Consider the following 18,087-nt stretch of genomic DNA (forward strand, 5'->3'; position numbering starts at 1 on the left):
TCTCTCTCTCTCTCTCTTTCTTTCTTTCTTTCTTTTTCCTTCTCTTCCCATTTTTCCCTCTTTTTTAGTCTGCAAGTCTTCTTCCTCATTGTTCTACTTTCTCCTCATTTTCTTCCTCTTTCTCCTCCTCCTCCTCTTCCCCATCCATAAGTCTAATGTTGTAATTGGGCTCCAGCTGTGAAGCTTTTGGAAGTCATACATTTTTCTTTGTGTCACACATACCATTTTTAAGCCTTTGGACAAGATTAGTTCATATTTTTGTAAGATTAAAAGAACCTTGTATAAGTTTCCTAGGGCTGGCATAACAAAATACCACAGACTTGGAACAACAAAGATATATTGTTCTGGAAGCTAGGTATACAGTTCTGGAAGCTAGAAATCAAGGTGTCAGCAGGACCATGCTCCTCTGAAGGCATTAGGGCAGGACCCCTTCCATGCCTCTCCTAACTTCTGGTAGCCTCTGGTGTTCCTTGACATGTAGTTGACCATCTTATCCCTGAGTCTCTTTATGTTGTCCTCCCTCTGTGCCTGTCTGTGTCAAATTCCCCCTTTTTATAAGAACACTGTCAGATTAGATTAAGATCTACTTTAATGTCTCATTTTGACTTGATTTCCTTAACCCTATTTCCAAATGAATTCAAATTCTAAAGTATTGGAAGTTAGGACTTCATTTAGTTTTTTAGGGGGACATTCATCATTAAGTCAACATGTAAATTTTATGGTTGTTCATTGGATTGGTAATAAACCATATAGAAAATGATTGAAAAATGGAAAAGATTTTAAGAACTATTATTAAAATATCATCATCATTAACATTAGAGGGGGTGCACATTTGCTTACAATTGAACCTAAGCATTGAATAGGTTATATTCTTCTCTTTATTTAAACAAAATCACTTAATAAAGGAATGTTTAGTCTTTAAGCTACTGTTTAATCTTTACCTTAGTTTTTCTGCTGAAGAAAATTTTTGTAACTCAGTTTTCAATAAATAATAAACATTCCTGAAAACAGGATTTACTTAGAGTTAATGAAACCTAATTGTAATGAGTTCATTTTGCCCCTATTAAGTCAGAGGGGAATCTGTGTGTGCTATTTTAATCTTTACTGTGAATGATTTTATTACTTTGACCATTTTCAAAAAGATGAGAGGTGACAACATGCTAGCAGCCCTCGATCTCGGCACCTCCTTGGCCTTGGTGTCTACTCTGGTGGCACTTGAGGAGCCCTTCAGCCTGCCACTGCACTGTGGGAGCCCCTCTCTGGGCTGGCTGAGGCTGGAGCTGGCTCCCTCTGCTTGCAGGTAGGTGTGGAGGGAGAGGTGCAGGCAGAAACTGCACATGGTGCTCATGGGCCAGGGCAAGTTCCAGGTTGCCGCAGACTCGGTGGGCCCCAGACTCAGAGCAGTTGACCGACACTGCTGGCCTGGTAAGTGAGGATCTTAGTATCTGGGCCAGCAGCTGTGGGGGTTGCGCCAGGTCCCCCAGCACCGCTGGCCTGCCTGTGCCATGCTCGAATCATCGGTGGTCCTCAGCCACCTCCCTGTGGGGCAGGGCTGGGGACCTACAGTCTGCCATGCCCGAGCCCCACCCCGCACGTGGACTCCCTCCCGTGTGGCTTGTGCCTCCCCAACGTGTGCCACCCGCTGCTCTGTGCAGTGCCCGGCCCCATTGACTGCTCAAGGGCTGAGGAGTGTGGGCGTGTGGCGTGGGAATGATGGGCAGCTCCGCCTCCCCCCCACACCCCACCAGCGTGGCATCCACTAGGCAAAGCCAGCTGGGCTCCTGAGTTGGGTGGGTACTTGGAGAACTTTTATGTCTAGCTGGAGGATTGTATATGCACCAATCAGCCCTCTGTGTCTAGCTCGGGGTTTGTGGATGCACCAATCAACACTCTGTATCTAGCTAATCTGGTGGAGACTTGGAGAACTTTTATGTCTAACTGGAGAGTTGTAAATGCACCAATCAGCACTTTGTGTCTAGTTCAAGGATTGTAAATGCACCAATCAGCACCGTGTGTCTAGCTCAAGGATTGTAAACACACCAATCAGTGCTCTGTGTCTAGCTAATCTAGTGGGGACTTGGAGAACTTTTGTGTCTAGCTAAAGGATTGTAAATGCACCAATCAGCACTCTGTGTCTAGCTCAGGGATTGTAAACACACCAATCAGCACCCCATCAAAACGGACCAATCAGCTCTCTGTAAAATGGACCAATCAGTAGGATGTGGGTAGGGCCAGAGAAGGGAATAAAAGCAGACTGCCCGAACTAGCAGCCGCAACCTGCTCAGGACCCCTTCCACGCTGTGAAAGCTTTATTCTTTCACTCTGCAATAAATCTTGCTGCTGCTCACTCTTTGGGTTCGCACTGCCTTTATGAGCTGTAACACTAACCGTGAAGATCTGCAGCTTCATTCTTGAAGTCAGCAAGACCAAGAACCCAACAATTCCAGACACATTTTGGCGACCAGGAAGGGACTATCGCCTATCACCAAGTGGTGAGACTATCGCCAAGTGGTGAGACTATTGCCTATTGCCAATGATGAGTACCATCGGACCCCTTTTGCTTGCTGTTCTGTCCTATTTTTCCTTAGAATTAAGGGGCCAAATACTTTTAACTGTCAGCCAGTTAAAAGCGACTAGTGTGGCTGCTGGACGAAAGACACGGGTGTCAGGCTTTCTGGGAAAGGGCTCTCTAACAACCCCTGACTCTTTGGAGTTGGGAGCATTGGTGTGCCAGCTTCCACTTTTCCTGTACTTCTGGGCTGAGCTGAGGGTCGACAGAGAGAAAAGCCATTCAACTCTGGGGTCCCAACAAGTTGGTTGACACTGCGGCCATGAGCGGAACTCTCAAATTCGTGTCACCCAAGAGAGACTTGCCCATCTATCCTGACCATTGCCTCCTGGGTCCTGATGCCTATCAGACAAACTTCCTCTCCCCTTTCTTCTCTGATGCTAGTCCCACTTCTAAAAACCACTCCCTGTCTCTTGTGCTTTTCTAGTTTCTCCTATAAGAATGATTTCTAGTATAAACGCGAGAAATCGGAAAGACATAATTTTTGCCCAAAGCCTCATTGTAGGGGGGACTATCTGGAATTTTAGGATCCCTCCTCAGACTAGCAGACCTAACAAAACCTATTACTGAAGCTAGGATATGGGGAGCCTCAGAAATTGTATCCTTCCTATTCATATAAGTGAGGACAAAAGATGTCACTCTTCCAAACCTGGAGATCCCTTCCCTCCCTCAGGGTATGGTCCTCCACTTCATTTTTGGGGCATAAAATGTTTATAGGACAGGGGTAAGGTCCCAGTACTAACAAATGAATGCTTAGGACTCGAACAGGTTTTTGAGACTGCTTTGATAAGTACCACTAAATCTGATTTTTCTCAGTCCTCTTTGTGGTCTAGGAGAACAGGAAAGCGTGCAGGTTTTCGAGAATGCGTCAGTAAGGGCCAATAAATCTGACCTTCCTCCGTCCTCCTTGTGGTCTGGGAGGAAAGCTAGTGTGTCTGCTGCTGCATTGGTGAGCGCAACTATTCTGATCAGCAGGGTCCAGGGACTGTTGCAGGTTCTTGGGCAGGGGGCGAAGCAAAACAAACCAAAACCGCAGGCAGTTTTGTCTTTCAGATGGGAAACACTCAGGCATCAGCAGGCTCACCCTTGAAATGCATCCTTAGCCATTGGGACAAATTTGACCCACAAAACCTGAAAAAGAGGCAGCTCATTTTTTCTGCACTATGGCTTGACCCCAATATTCTCTCTCTGATGGGGAAAAATGGCCACCAGAAGGAAGTATAAATTACAATACTATCCTGCAGCTTGACCTTTTCTGTAAGAGGGAAGGCAAATGGAGTGAAATACCTTATGTCCAAGCTTTCTTTTCATTGAGGGAGAATACACAACTATGCAAAGCTTGCAATTTACATTCCACAGGAGGACCTCTCAGCTTACCCCCATATCCTAGCTTCCCTATAGCTCCCCTTCCTATTAAAGATAATCCTCCTCTAATCTCCCCTGTCCAGAAGGAAATAAGCAATCTCCAAAGGACCACAAAACCCTCCAGACTATTGGTTATGTCCCCTTCAAGCTGTAAGGGGAGGGAAATTTGGCCCAACCCAGGTACATGTCCCCTTCTCCGTCTCTGATTTAAAGGAGATCGCAGACCTGGGGAAGTTTTCAGATGATCCTGATAGGTACATATACATCCTACAAGGTCTAGGGCAAACCTTTGACCTCACTTGGAGGGATGTCATGCTACTGTTAGATCAAACTCTGGCCTTTAATGAAAAGAATGCATCTTTAGCTGCAGCCCAAGAGTTTGGAGATACCTGGTATCTTACTAAATGATAGAATGACAGCTCAAGAAAGGGACAAAGTCTCTACTGTTCGGTAAGCCATCCCCAGTATGGATCCCCACTGGGATCTTGACTCAGATCATGGGGACTGGAGTCATAAACATCTGTTGACTTGTGTTCTAGAAGGACTGAGGAGAATTAGAAAAAAGTCTGTGAATTATTCAATGATGTCCACCATAAGTCAGGGAAAGGAAGAAAATCTTTCTGCTTTCATCGAGCGGCTACGGGAGGCCTTAAGAAAATATACTCCCCTGTTACCTGAATGACTCAAGGGTCAATTGATTCTAAAAGATAAGTTTATTACCCAATCAGTCGCAGATATCAGGAGAAAGCTCCAAAAGCAAGCCCTGGGCCCTGAACAAAATTTGGAGGCATTATAAAACTTGGCAACCTCAGTGTCCTATAATAGGGACTTAGAGGAACAGGCCCAAAAGGGAAAGTGAGTTCAGAGAAAGGCCGCAGCCTTAGTCATGGCCCTCAGAAAAACAAACCTTGGTGGTTCAGAGAGGACAGAAAATGGAGCAGGCCAATCACCTGGTAGGACTTGTTATCAGTGTGGTTTACTAGGACACTTTAAAAATGATTGTCCAGTGGGAAACAAGGTGCCCCCTCGTCCATGTCCACTATGCCGAGGCAATCACTGCAAGGTGCACTGCCCCAGAGGACAAAGGTTATCTGGGTCAGAAACCCCCAACCAGATGATCCAACAACAGGACTGGGGGTGCCTGGGGCAATCACCAGTTCATGTCATCCTCACAGAGCCCCGGGTGTGTTTAACAGTTGAGGGTCAGGAAATTGACTTCCTCCTGGATACTGGTGCAGCCTTCTCAGTGTTAATCTCCTGTCCTGGATGACTGTCTGCAAGGTCCGTTACCATTCAAGGAATTCTGGGACAGCCTGTAGCCAGGTAGTTCTCCCACCTCCTCAGCTGTAATTGGGAGACTTTGCTCTTTTCACATGCCTTTCTTGTTATGCCTGAAAGTCCCACACCCTTATTAGGGAGGGATATATTAGCCAAAGCTGGAGCTATTATCTACATGAATATAGGGAACAAGTTAGCCATTTGTTGTCCCCTACTTGAGGAGGGAATCAACCCTGAAGTCTGGGCATTAGAAGGACAATTTGGAAGGGCAAAAAATCCCTGCCCAGTCCAAATCAGGCTAAAAGATCCCACCACTTTTCCTTATCAAAGGCAATATCCCTTAAGACCTGAAGCTCATAAAGGATTACAGGATATTGTTAAACATTTAAAAGCTCAAGGTTTAGTAGGAAATGCAGCAGTCCCTGCAACACCCCAGTTCTAGTAGTAGAAAAACCAAATGGTCAGTGGAGACTAGTGCAACATCTTAGACCCATCAATGAGGCAGTAATTCCTCTATATTCGGTTGTACCCAACCCCTATATCCTGCTCTCTCAAATACCAGGGGAAGCATAATGGTTCATGGTTCTGGACCTTAAGGATGCCTTCTTCTGTATTCCCCTGCACTCTGACTCCCAGTTTCTCTTTGCCTTTGAGGATCCCACAGACCACACCTCCCAATTTACGTGGATGATCTTGCCCCAGGCGTTTAGGGATAGCCCTCATCTGTTTGGTCAGGCACTGGCCCAAGATCTAGGCCACTTCTCAAGTCCAGGCACTCTGGCCCCTCAGTATGTGGATGATTTACTTTTGGCTACCAGTTTGGAAGCCTTGTGCCAGCAGGCTACTCTAGATCTCTTGAACTTTCTAGCTAATCAAGGGTAAAAGGTGTCTTGGTCAAAGGCCCAGCTTTGCCTATAGCAGCTCAAATATCTAGGCCTAATCTTAGCCAGAGAGACCAGGGCCCTCAGCAAGGAACGAATATAGCCTATACTGGCTTATCCTTGCCCTAAGACATTAAAATAGTTGCAGGGGTTCCTTGGAATTACCGACTTTTGCCGACTATGGATCCCTGGAAACAGTGAGATAGCCAGACCTCTCTCTACTCTAATCAAGGAGACCCAGAGGGCAAATACTCATCTAAGAGAATGGGAACCAGAGGCAGAAACAGCCTTCAAAACCTTAAAGCAGGCCCTAGTACAAGCTCCAGCTTTAAGCCTTCCAACAGGACAAAACTTCTCTTTATACGTCACGGAGAGAGCAGGGATAGCTCTTGGAGTCCTTACTCAGACTCATGGGACAACCCTACAACCAGTGGCATACCTAAGTAAGGAAATTGATGTAGCAGCAAAAGACTGGCCTCACTGTTTATGGGTAGTTGTGGCAGTAGGCGTCTTAGTGCCAGAGGCTATTAAAATAATACAAGGAAAGGATCTCACTGTCTGGACTATTCATGATGTAAATGGCATACTAGGTGCAAAAGGAAGTTTATGGCTATCAGACAACTGCCTACTTAGATACCAGGCACTACTCCTTGAGGGACCGGTGCTTCAAATATGTATGTGTGTAGCCCTCAGCCCTGCCACTTTTCTCCCGGAGGATGGGGAACCAATCAAGCATGACTGCCAACAAATTATAGTCCAGACTTATGCCACCTGAGATGATCTCTTAGAAGTCCCCTTAGCTAATCCTGACCTTAACCTATATACCGATGGAAGTTCATTTGTGGAGAATGGGATATGAAAGGCATGTTATGCCATAGTTAGTGATGTAACTGTACTTGAAAGTAAGCCTCTTCCCCCAGGGACCAGTGCCCAGTTGGCAGAACTAGTGGCACTTACCCGAACCTTAGACCTGGGAAAGGGAAAAAGAATAAATGTGTATACAGATAGCAAGTATGCTTATCTAATCCTACATGCCCATGCTGCAATATGGAAAGAAAGGGAGTTTTTAACCTCTGGGGGAACCCCCATTAAATACCAGAAGGAATTTATAGAGTTATTGCATGCAATGCAAAAACCCAAGGAGGTGGCAGTCTTACACTGCCAAAGCCATCAGAAAGGTGAAGGAGAAAAGGCAGAAGGAAACCATCAGGCAGATGCTGAGGCCAAAATTGCTGCCAGGTGGAACCCCCCATTAGAAATACCTATGGAAAAACCTTTGGTATGGAGCAACCCCCTCCATGAGTTTAAGCCCCACTATTCCCCAACTGAAGCAGAGTGGGGACTTCCATGGGGGCATAGTTTTCTCCCCTCGTGGTTGTTGGTGACAGAAGAAGAAAAGGTACTTATACCCAAAGCCAGCCAGTGGAAAATACTTAAAACCCTCCTCCAAACTTTTCATATGGGTATTGAGAACACTAATCAAATGGCCAAATCCCTATTTACAGGGCCAAATCTCCAGATCGTCCAACAGGTAGTCAAAGCCTGTGAGATATGCTGAAAGAATAATCCCTTGGTTCATCATAAGGCCCCTTTGGGGGAACAAAGAATAGGTCACTATCCTGGAGAGGACTGGCAGTTAGACTTCACCCATATGCCTAAGTCAAAGAGATTTCAATACTTGTTGGTCTGTGTTGATACCTTTACAAATTGGATAGAAGCTTTCCCCTGCAAGACAGGGAAGGGTCATGAAGTGATTAAAGTCCTAATTCATGAAATGATTCCTAGATTTGGGCTTCCCCAAAGCTTACAGAGTGACAATGGTCTGACTTTTAAAGCCACAATAACTGAGGGAATTTCCAGGGCGCTAGGAATACAATATCACCTTCACTGCTCCTGGAGGCCACAATCCTCAGGGAAGGTCAAAAAGGCAAATGAAACACTCAAGAGGCACTTAAGGAAACTAACACAAGAAACCCACCTCCCGTGGCCTACTCTTTTGCCCATGGCCCTGTTGAGAATCCGAAATTCTCACAAAATAGGACTCAATCCGTATGAAATGCTGTATGGATGATCTTTTCTCACAAAGACCTCCTACTTGATCAGGAAACAGCCAACTTGGTCAAAGATATAACTTCTTTGGCAAAATATCAACAAAACCTTAAAAATCTACCTGAAGAATGTCACAGAGAAAAGGGAACAGAGTCATTTCAACCAGGAGATCTAGTGTTGGTCATATCTCCCCCGCTACCTCTCCATGTATGGACTCTGTGGGAAGGACCATACTTGGTAATCCTCTCTACACCCACTGCAGTTAAGGTGGCAGGAGTGGAATCTTGGATTCACCACCCTCAAGTTAAACTTTGGACATCCCCTGAGGAACCTGTGGGACCATCAGCTCAGGAGTCCCAAGATCAGCCAGACCAGCCTTGATATACCTGTGAACCATTGGAGGACTTGCACATCCTATTTCAGAAGGAAACATCCCAGACTAAAAAGGCTCCCACCACTGATCCTGAGGACAGACCCCTTCCTTCTTAAAAAAAGAAGATAAGTGAAAACATCATACTAACCATACTCTTTGTGATAGGACTGTATACTGTAGCTCCTGCCAGGACGAAAATCCTAATCACATCAACCTTCTTTCTATCTTCCTTCCTTTTGACAGCAATTTACTCCTACCTTTAACTCAGACTAGATAAAATGGTCTCATTTTCCAGAGCACCCTCTTTACCTTCCTATTTGCTCTTTGCCTATGTATCCCTCCTACTTCCTTGGACACCTCATAAAATCACCCCTCCCCTTCCACTAGCTCCTAATTACCTCTACAAGACTCTCAATTTAACTCACTCTCTGTTAAACCAGTCCAGTCCTTCCCTGGCAAATGACTGTTGGCTTTGTATCTCTCTATCAACCTCTGCTTATGTTGCCACTCCCTTTCCCTAAAAAAACTGGGTCTTTACCAACTTAACCTACCACCCTCATTATGAAGGAAAAGACCCTTCCTGACTTCTAAATATGCAATCATTAGCCAACTTACCCATCTGTGATAGGACCAAGAATACCCTAACAGGACGTGCAATCCAACTTTTACATTCTTACATTTCCAGCCTCACCTAGTACACAAGCAATGAAAAGCCCATACGTGGCCCTGTAACTACAAATACCATCTTAACTTTCCAAGCCCCTTTATGCATCTAACGCAAAACTAACGCAACCTGTAATCACGGCTGCCCCTGGGGCACCTACTACCGCATCAGTGTAATTACACCCTACAGCTTCAAGCCCTCATAGTAACTTCCTAGTCACCCAAACGGCTCCATTCAGATGGCTTGTCTGCTTCTCAAGACCCTCCAAAATCATCACCTCCTCCCTGCTTCACAAACAGTCCAGGTTGCAATGGCAAACATACTCCCTGCACGGCCATTCACCCCTGGACCCTCTGCAGCAGCACCCCCACCACTAGTAAATGCCTTCTCATCCCCTCTTTCAATCAGTCTCTTGAATGGTTGGTTGCGGATACAAAACATTGTTTTCTCCAATGGGAAAATAGAACACAGGAAGCCACTCAGTTTGCTCCCAACACCCCTTTCCAGCTGCTCACTGGAGCTACCTTGGCAAGTACTCTAGGAGTATGGGAAAATGAAAACAACAAACTCACACACCTTTTTAACATACACAACCAGTTCTGTCTACCCAACCAAGGTATATTATGTGGAACATCAACCTATATCTGCCTCCCCACTAACTGGACAGGCACCTGCACTTTAGTCTTTCTAAGTCCTAACATTAACATTGTCCCAGGAAATCAAATCTTATCAGTACCCCTCAAAGCTCAAGTCTGTCAGTGCAGAGCCATACAACGAATACCCCTACTTATGGGGTTAGGAGTGGCTACTGCTACAGGAACTGGAATAGCCAGTTTATCTACTTCATTATCCTACTACTACACACTCAAAGGATTTCTCAGTTTGCAAGAAATAACAAAATCTATCCTTACTTTACAATGCCAAATAGACTCTTTAGCAGGAGTGACTCTCCAACACCACTGAGGCCTAGATCTCCTCACTGCTGAGAAAGGAAGACTCTGCACCTTTTTAGGGGAAGAGTGTTGTTTTTACACTAACCAGTCAGGGATAGTACGAGATGCCACGCGGTGTTTACAGGAAAAGACTTCTGAAATCAGGTAACGCCTTTCAAACTCTTATACCAGCCTCTGGAGTTGGGCAACATAGCTTCTCCCCTTTCTAGGTCCCATGGCAGCCATCTTGCTGTTACTCACCTTTGTGCCCTGTATCTTTAACCTTCTTGTCAAAATTGTTTCCTCAAGAATCGAAGCCATCGCATGGTCTTACAAATGGAACCCCAAACGAACTCAGCTAACAGCTTCTACCGAGGACCCCTGGACTGATGCACTGGCACTTTCACTGGCCTTGAGAGCTCCCCTCTGGAGGGCACTACAACTGCAAGGCCCCTTAATCGCCCCATCCAGCAGGAAGTAGCTAGAGCAGTCAATGGCCAAATTCCCAACAGCTGTTGGGGTGTGGTGTTTAGAGGGGGGATTGAGAGGTGACGATGTGCTAGCAGCCCTCGCTCTCGGCACCTCCTCGGCTTCAGTGTCCACTCTGGTGGCACTTGAGGAGCCCTACAGCCTGCCACTGCACTGTAGGAGTCCCTTTCTGGGCTGGCCAAGGCTGGGGTTGGCTCCTTCTGCTTGAGGGGAGGTGTGGAGGGAGAGGTACCAGCGGGAACCGGGGCTGCGCGGTGCTCATGGGCCAGTGTGAGTTCCAGGTGGGTGCGGGCTCAGTGGACCCCACACTCTGAGCGGCTGGCCAGTGTCGCTTGCCCCAGGCAGTGAGGGGCTTAGCACCTGGGCCAGCAGCTGCGGAGGGTGCGCCAGGTCCCCCAGTACTGCTGACCCACCTGCACTGTGCTCAAATTCTCACCAGGCTTCAATCACTTCCCCACAGGGCAGGGTTCAGGACCTGCAGCCCGCCATGCCCAAGCCCCCTGGCCCCGGCTCCCCGCCGCCATAGGCTCCCACGTGGCCCAAGCCTCCCTGACAGGCGCTACCACTGCTCCGTGGCGCCGGGTCCCATCGACCGCCCAAGGGCTGAGGAGTGCAGGAGCGCAGCACAGGACTGATGGGCAGCTCCACCCACGGGCCGGTGCAGCATCCACTAGGCGAAGTCAACTGGGCTCCTGAGTTGGGTGGTGACTTGGAGTACTTTTATGTGTAGCTGGAGGATTGTATATGCACCAGTCAGCACTCTGTGTCTAGCTTGGGGTTTGTGGATGCACCAATTAGTACTCCCTATCTAACTAATCTGGTGGGCACTTGGAGAACTTTTATGTCTAGCTGGAGGAATGTAAACGTACCAATCAGCACTTTGTGTCCAGCTCAAGGATTGTTAATGCACCAGTCAGCACCCTGTGTCTAGCTCAAGGTTTGTAAATGCACCAATCAGTGCTCTGTGTCTAGCTAACCTAGTGGGGAGTTGGAGAACTTTGGTGTGGAGCTAAAGGATTGTAAATACACCAGTCAGCACTCTGTATCTAGCTCAGGGATGGTAAACGCGCCAATCAGCACCCTCTCAAAGCAGACCAATCCGCTCTCTGTAAAATGGACCAATCAGCAGGATGTGTGTGGGGCCAGATAAGGGAATAAAAGCCGGCTGCCCCAGCCAATGGTGGCAACCTGCTTGGGTCCTCTTCCATGGTGTGGAAGCTTTATCCTTTCGCTGTTTGAAATAAATCTTGCTGTTGCTCACTCTTTGGGCCTGCACCACCTTTATGAGCTGTAACACTCACTGCAAAGGTCTGCAGCTTCATTCCTGAAGTCAGCGAGACCAAGAACCCACCAATTCTGGACACAGAGATGACCATTTCCATGTAAACCTTAGGAATCATAAAACTCACAAAATGCATACCTTAATTCTATTGTGTTATGATAGTTTCAAATAGATCCTTGGAAAGCCTCAAAGAGTTGTGTTGAGTTCTTGATTCTCATACTGTGGTATGGTAAACAAGTATAAAATCTGTGAGCACAGTTTTTCTGTAATCAAATCAAAATGGCGAAAAAACAAGGTCTCTGAATGGGAATGGAAGCTCTAGCAGTGGGCGACTTACAAGTTCAGAAGAACACTGAGGTCTCAAATGCAAAGCATGGGAGACACTGGAGCCTATTTTTGGCAATCTCAGTGCTGGCTATATTCCAATGACATAGTGGTCACTTGGGATGAGAGATTAATAGGTGGTAATAAGATTTAGATCTCAGAAAACTCCATTAAAAAGTCCCCTGCATGCCTTACTTGAACTAACTCTCAGGACTGAGGCCTTAGTTCACATAACTCTTAAATGGTTACTTGCAGTAAACTTCATATCCTCTCCTATAGCTGGTGAGTTGGGCAATATTTGAAGTGTATGTGACCGAGGCAGTGGTCTTTCACCAGGTCCATGCTGGGCCACATTTTTAGTCTTCCTGGCACTAGAGCTATTAATAAAATGGCAGCTGTGTAGAATAAAGTAATAGTAGTGCTGATGTACTTTATATTATGATGCCATTATTGAAGCCATCTTTTCATCACCTGGCAACTCTACAAATCAGTGTCACCCCCACCCCAACAATCCCCCAAAGGAATGCACTTGGCTCAAAGCCACAATCCGTTTTCTCCTGCTAACACTCTGGTCAGAATCAGAAGTATGACGTTACAGTATCAGTTCGGTGGTGGTGTTTTTAAAAGTAAATCTGTAGGAACTATATTTTGAAAAGGTTGAGTAAAGTAATATGCAGGTGGTCCTCAAGTCTCTCTTTGTGACTTTTTTTGTATATCTTTTTCTGTAAGAGCTGAGAGAGTTTAACAGATAATAGGGAATTAAATAGAATCATCATCTAATAAGCATGATGTGTGCTGTCACTGTTAATTCAAACATAATGAACAATGACTGAATAATAATGGTTACATAGAGAGGTCTGCCATATGCTCATTCTGGATGACTGTGGCAGGATGCTTCCTTAAATACGGATGCTATGAGCTAGCCAACAGCACTCCAAATAATCAGATTTTCTGCTGCTCTCAGACTCTCTTAGGGATTTTAACATTTTCAGTTAGTTGAATCATAATAATGAATTCAGATCCTAAAGGGCTTTATGGATGTGTATGCAGTGGAAGAAAAGGAAGGAGGGGGAAGCTGAGGAGAGAAAGAGGGGAAGAGAAAAGAGGGAAGAAAATGAAATTCGAATGCTGTTTTGCTTGTACCATGAGAAGCACCTTCTGAATTAGAAACAGTCTGTTTTCCACACCTTCTCCCATCTAAAAATATATTACATTCTACTCTATATAAAGCTGGAATACTAATGGCACATGGTGTATTTAAGTGGACATTTCTCTCTGTATAACATTCTAATATCTAATTAAAGCCCAAATTACAATGTGTTCTGATGTGTAAGTAAAGCCAAATTGATCCTTCAGTTTTATTCCACAAAATTAATTGATGGATTTAGCACACTGATTGACTAGATAATACTTGGTCTGAACAAACTGAAGGACTGCAAAATTAGTTCTAGTTTAATCAAAAGGGCTAGGTGTCTCATCCCAGGGAGGATACAGGGGAAAGTCCTTTTTTGGAACAGGACTTTAGACTTTAGAAGCCCATATAATCTGAAACAAGTCTAATGTCCTTTAGACAAGTCTAATGTTATTGGAATGTCACCTCTGTTACTTAAAGCCTTGATTAAGAATCTGAAGATCTCTGAAACTTGTTTCCTCATTTATATTGTGGGAATATGGTGCAAATTATGAGATTATATGAATCTATGTACTTTATAAACTATAAAATGCTATAGACCTCTGCTACTCAAAGTGTGATCTGTGTACTGGCAGCATTGGCCTTACCTCAGAGCTTGTGAATCTCAGAACCAAGACCAGTTCCACTAAATCAGAATTTGAATTTCAACAAGACCTCTAGGTGATTCATATACCCATTAAAACTTGACCATTACTTCGCTATGTATGTATTAACTTTGAGTATATTGTTACATATTATATAGATCTTTGAATAACCTAAACTATTTATTGGACATGATCTTTAGAGAAGAGAGATTATGGCAAATTAGCATCCTCCAAAAAAAGTCTGAACCAAGAAAAAACATTCAACCCCCACCCCCAAATAAACAATCCAGAAAGAATCCTCATATATCTCTTCAATGTATCACAGTAAGTCTAAACACATTAACCTTTTATTTTAACCTGTGTATGGCATTAATATTATTAATTGACATGATAACCATGAAAGTTCACAGTGGTCTGTAAGGCTGAGTTATATTAATATTATAATGGTAAAGAAGAAAATGCATTTATAGATTTATAAAAAATTTTCATCCACAAGAGTTGAAATATATTCTTTCATTATAAAATGAATGCTCTTAAATAATCAGAAGTTTTAAACCCTAATCCTTGAACATTCTGGTAATTGAAGCCTTTTACTGAACTTTCTTTTTGTTACAACAGGAACAGCAGCAGTAGCACTCTCTTGTACTGGTAGAGTATGGCTGAAGTATCATGGAAAATTTCAATTCCAAATAGACATAGATGCTGACATTTTTATTCTTTTTCCAAAGGAGATTTTGTTAACTGAGAGGAAAGGAAACAAAGTGGAAGAAAATGTTCTTTGTTTAAATTTTTTTAACCATGAGAAGTTTGGAGAAAATATAACCTGTTTATTTCACATATCACTTTGAGATCTACTTTTCTTTTGAACTGAAACTACATTTTCGTAGGTTGCATGAAGTGTGGTGCATGTGTAGCAACAATAATGCACAGTCTGAAACAAATAAGATTTGAAAGTAACCTTGTTAAAAAACAAGTAGCAAAGCTTGTCATTTTTAATCACTGATTTCGATAAACAGTTTTTTAAATCCAGGACTAAAACTCAAGTGTGACTCACATTTAATCTGTAAAATACGAAGTAAATTAAATACTTTTGATCATTAAATTTATTTTAAGAAAAAAGATATACACACTGCAAATGCTTTCAGATCTGAAATAAGTGGTTTAGTCAATCTGCAGTATCACTAAAGATTTCTGGGTTGGTTCTGAGTTTTGACTCTCCTACTTACTTTTCTATACAGGGAATAGCTGATTATTCCATCTCTATTTCTTTCTTAAACTCTCTGCTGTTCCTGTTGCCCATTAGGAATGATTTCAGTTGCAAGTAACAGAACAGGGACTTAAACAAAAGGACATTGAATTATCTCACAAAACATGAGTCCAAAAGTGGGCATTTGGTTGTAAAGTCTCGGTGATGTCACCAAGGACCCAGGCTCTTTCTAACTCTTCATTTAGCTATTCTTAGTGTGTTGGTGTCTTCTTTTCTTAGCTGTAAAATGGCTGTCCCATTTCTGAGCATCATATCTTCACAATAAGACTCCTAGCAGAAAAGATGTAAGTGGCAGAGATGACTCACTTCACTACCTCTACCTTTATCAGGGAGGTAAGTCTTTTTCAGAAACCACCCTATGGAATTTCATTTTGTCTCCCTGTTCCCTAACTGGTCATTGCTACTTTCAGCTGCAAGAGAGGAAGAGAAAGCAAGTATTTGGCTTTTTTAAATCCTCATTTATTGGGGACAGGCAAGAAAAAAAAAGTGTGGGAACGGTTTATGGGTATGCCACTGAAAATATCTGACACTCTCCTAGGGGGCAATTTAATTGTCCTACTTCAGAGGTTTTCTAGATATCATCTACTTTTGAGTATGTTCTGTATCATTACATGAAACTCTAAAGTACATATGAATCACTTGGAGATCTTGCTGAAAGATTATATGATACAGTAGAACTAAGGTGGGGCCTGAGAATTTGCATTTATAACAAGCTCTCAGGTGATGCCAATGCTGCTCAATCATAGAACCATAGTTGAGTAGTAAAGTTATATATTCTGTCTGTTCTATCATATTTAAAAAATTTTGGTCTCCGTATAATTATGCCTACCCACATTCTCATCCCTTAATTCCTTCTGTCATTTTTCTGTATACAGTTGTGTTTTTTCTTTATCATTTTTACTTTTTCACTTGTCCTCAGTCACTTTTAATGAGATAATGCATGTGAAGGTGCTCAGAACACATAAATATTAGTTACAAATTCCTTTCATGTTTTCTCTTTTTCTACTCTTTCTTAATTTATGAAATATTGTTTACTTTCTCCCTTTACATTCCTCTTTTAAAATTCCGTTTATGGCTGGATGTGGCAGCTCATGCCTGTAATCCTAGAATTTTGGGAGGTTGAGGCAGGCAGATCACTTGAGGCCAGGAGTTCAAGACCAGCCTGGCCAACATGGTGAAACCCCATCTCTACTAAAAATACAAAAATTAGCCCCAGATGTGGTGGTGTTCTTCTAGTTTCAGTTACCAGAGAGGCGAAGAAGGCACAAGAATCACCTGAGCCCCGGGAACCACAGGTTGCAGCGAGCCAAGATGGTGTCACTGAGCTCTGCCCTGGGCAACAGAGTGAGACTCCATCTCAAAATAAATAAAATAAAATTCCATTTGTAAGGGAAAACATAACTATCTAAATTAACAAATGTAAGCTTAGTGGCAGTGATAGTCACGTGTCAAAGAAAAGACAAATCTCATGTTATGTAAAAACAAATAGTAACAGAATAATTTCTTGGCCATCTCTAACACTGATGGAAAGGCTGAGCATATGTTTAATGAATTGTCACAGAATTCCCTGTCCAGATGGACACTTCTTTCTCAAATTAAACTTGTTATTCCTTAACTACAGCAGTCACAGGAAATAAAGCACTATCTCTCAGGCAATATTATTGTTTTCCTCTTTAATTATAAGCGTAGAATAAAATTACAACTATGCCTCTTTGCAAGATTTCAGTTACATTGAAGGCTAAACAAACTTTCATGAATCAGTGAGGCATCATTTATACTCGTGATTTCATTGGAAAATACATTGTGACTCTAGTCAGCCAGCTTACATGTATACATTTTTGTGTGTTATCTTATTCCTCGAAGACAGCTTCTAGCCTGCAAGCAGTGATGTCCAATAGAGCTTCCTGCAATTATGGCAATATGCTATCTGCACAGTCCCATAGGGCAGCCACCGGCCACATGTGACACATAGCTAGTCCAAATTAAAAAAATAGATTTTTAGATTTTATCTTAGTTACTGCACATTTAAATTTAACTAGATATTTGTGACCGGTGACTGTCATATCAGACAGACAACTCTAGCAGCACTGAAAGGTTGTGGGTTTTGCTTGTTTTGACCATTGTTACTGATTGGTTCTGGAGGTTAACACCTCTTTCTTGTATACATTTATTGTCTAAGAGTCCACTTAGCTTTATGGAAACAAAATTGTGAAATATAAATGGGGCTAACCTCACTAATTTTAGATTTATAATGTAGTAAAAAGTGCATATAAATATTTTGGCTACTGGAGGATACAGTTTTGATAGAAATTCTTGTGACAGGATAAAGCAAAGAAACAGGAGCTAGTAATAATATTTGAAGAATAATTCTCTTTTTTAGGTTGAAGAATTCATTGAACTTTATAGTTTTATGTCCATCTGAGTGTAAATTTTTCCATTTCCGTTAATATGTCATCATCTAATTAGTGTCCATAACATAAATCATCAACATGACTTTTTATTACCGTCACAAATTCATTCATTTATTATGTGTACTACACCAACTTTCACAAGGAACAGAAGCTGATTCATTAATGCCATCACTTGGCTTTGCTTGAATCAGTTCCACTTCCTTTTGAAAGTTGTTGTAGTATTTGTCAGGATGTTTGTAACACACCTTGAATATGACTTCTTACAGAGTAAAAAATACTCAGCTGTAAACCTCGTAGTATTTATATTTTAATATGATACCTGTCCTCATCTCATTTCTCTTAGTCTTAGTTTTCACTTAATGAGTTTTTTTCAAGTACTTGTATTTTTTTAATGTCTTAGAAAGCTTAAAAAGCTATATTAAATTCT

The sequence above is a fragment of the Colobus angolensis genome, unplaced genomic scaffold, assembly GCF_000951035.1.
Source record: "Colobus angolensis palliatus isolate OR3802 unplaced genomic scaffold, Cang.pa_1.0 Scaffold56, whole genome shotgun sequence".
In the NCBI taxonomy this organism is placed as follows: Eukaryota; Metazoa; Chordata; class Mammalia; order Primates; family Cercopithecidae; genus Colobus; species Colobus angolensis.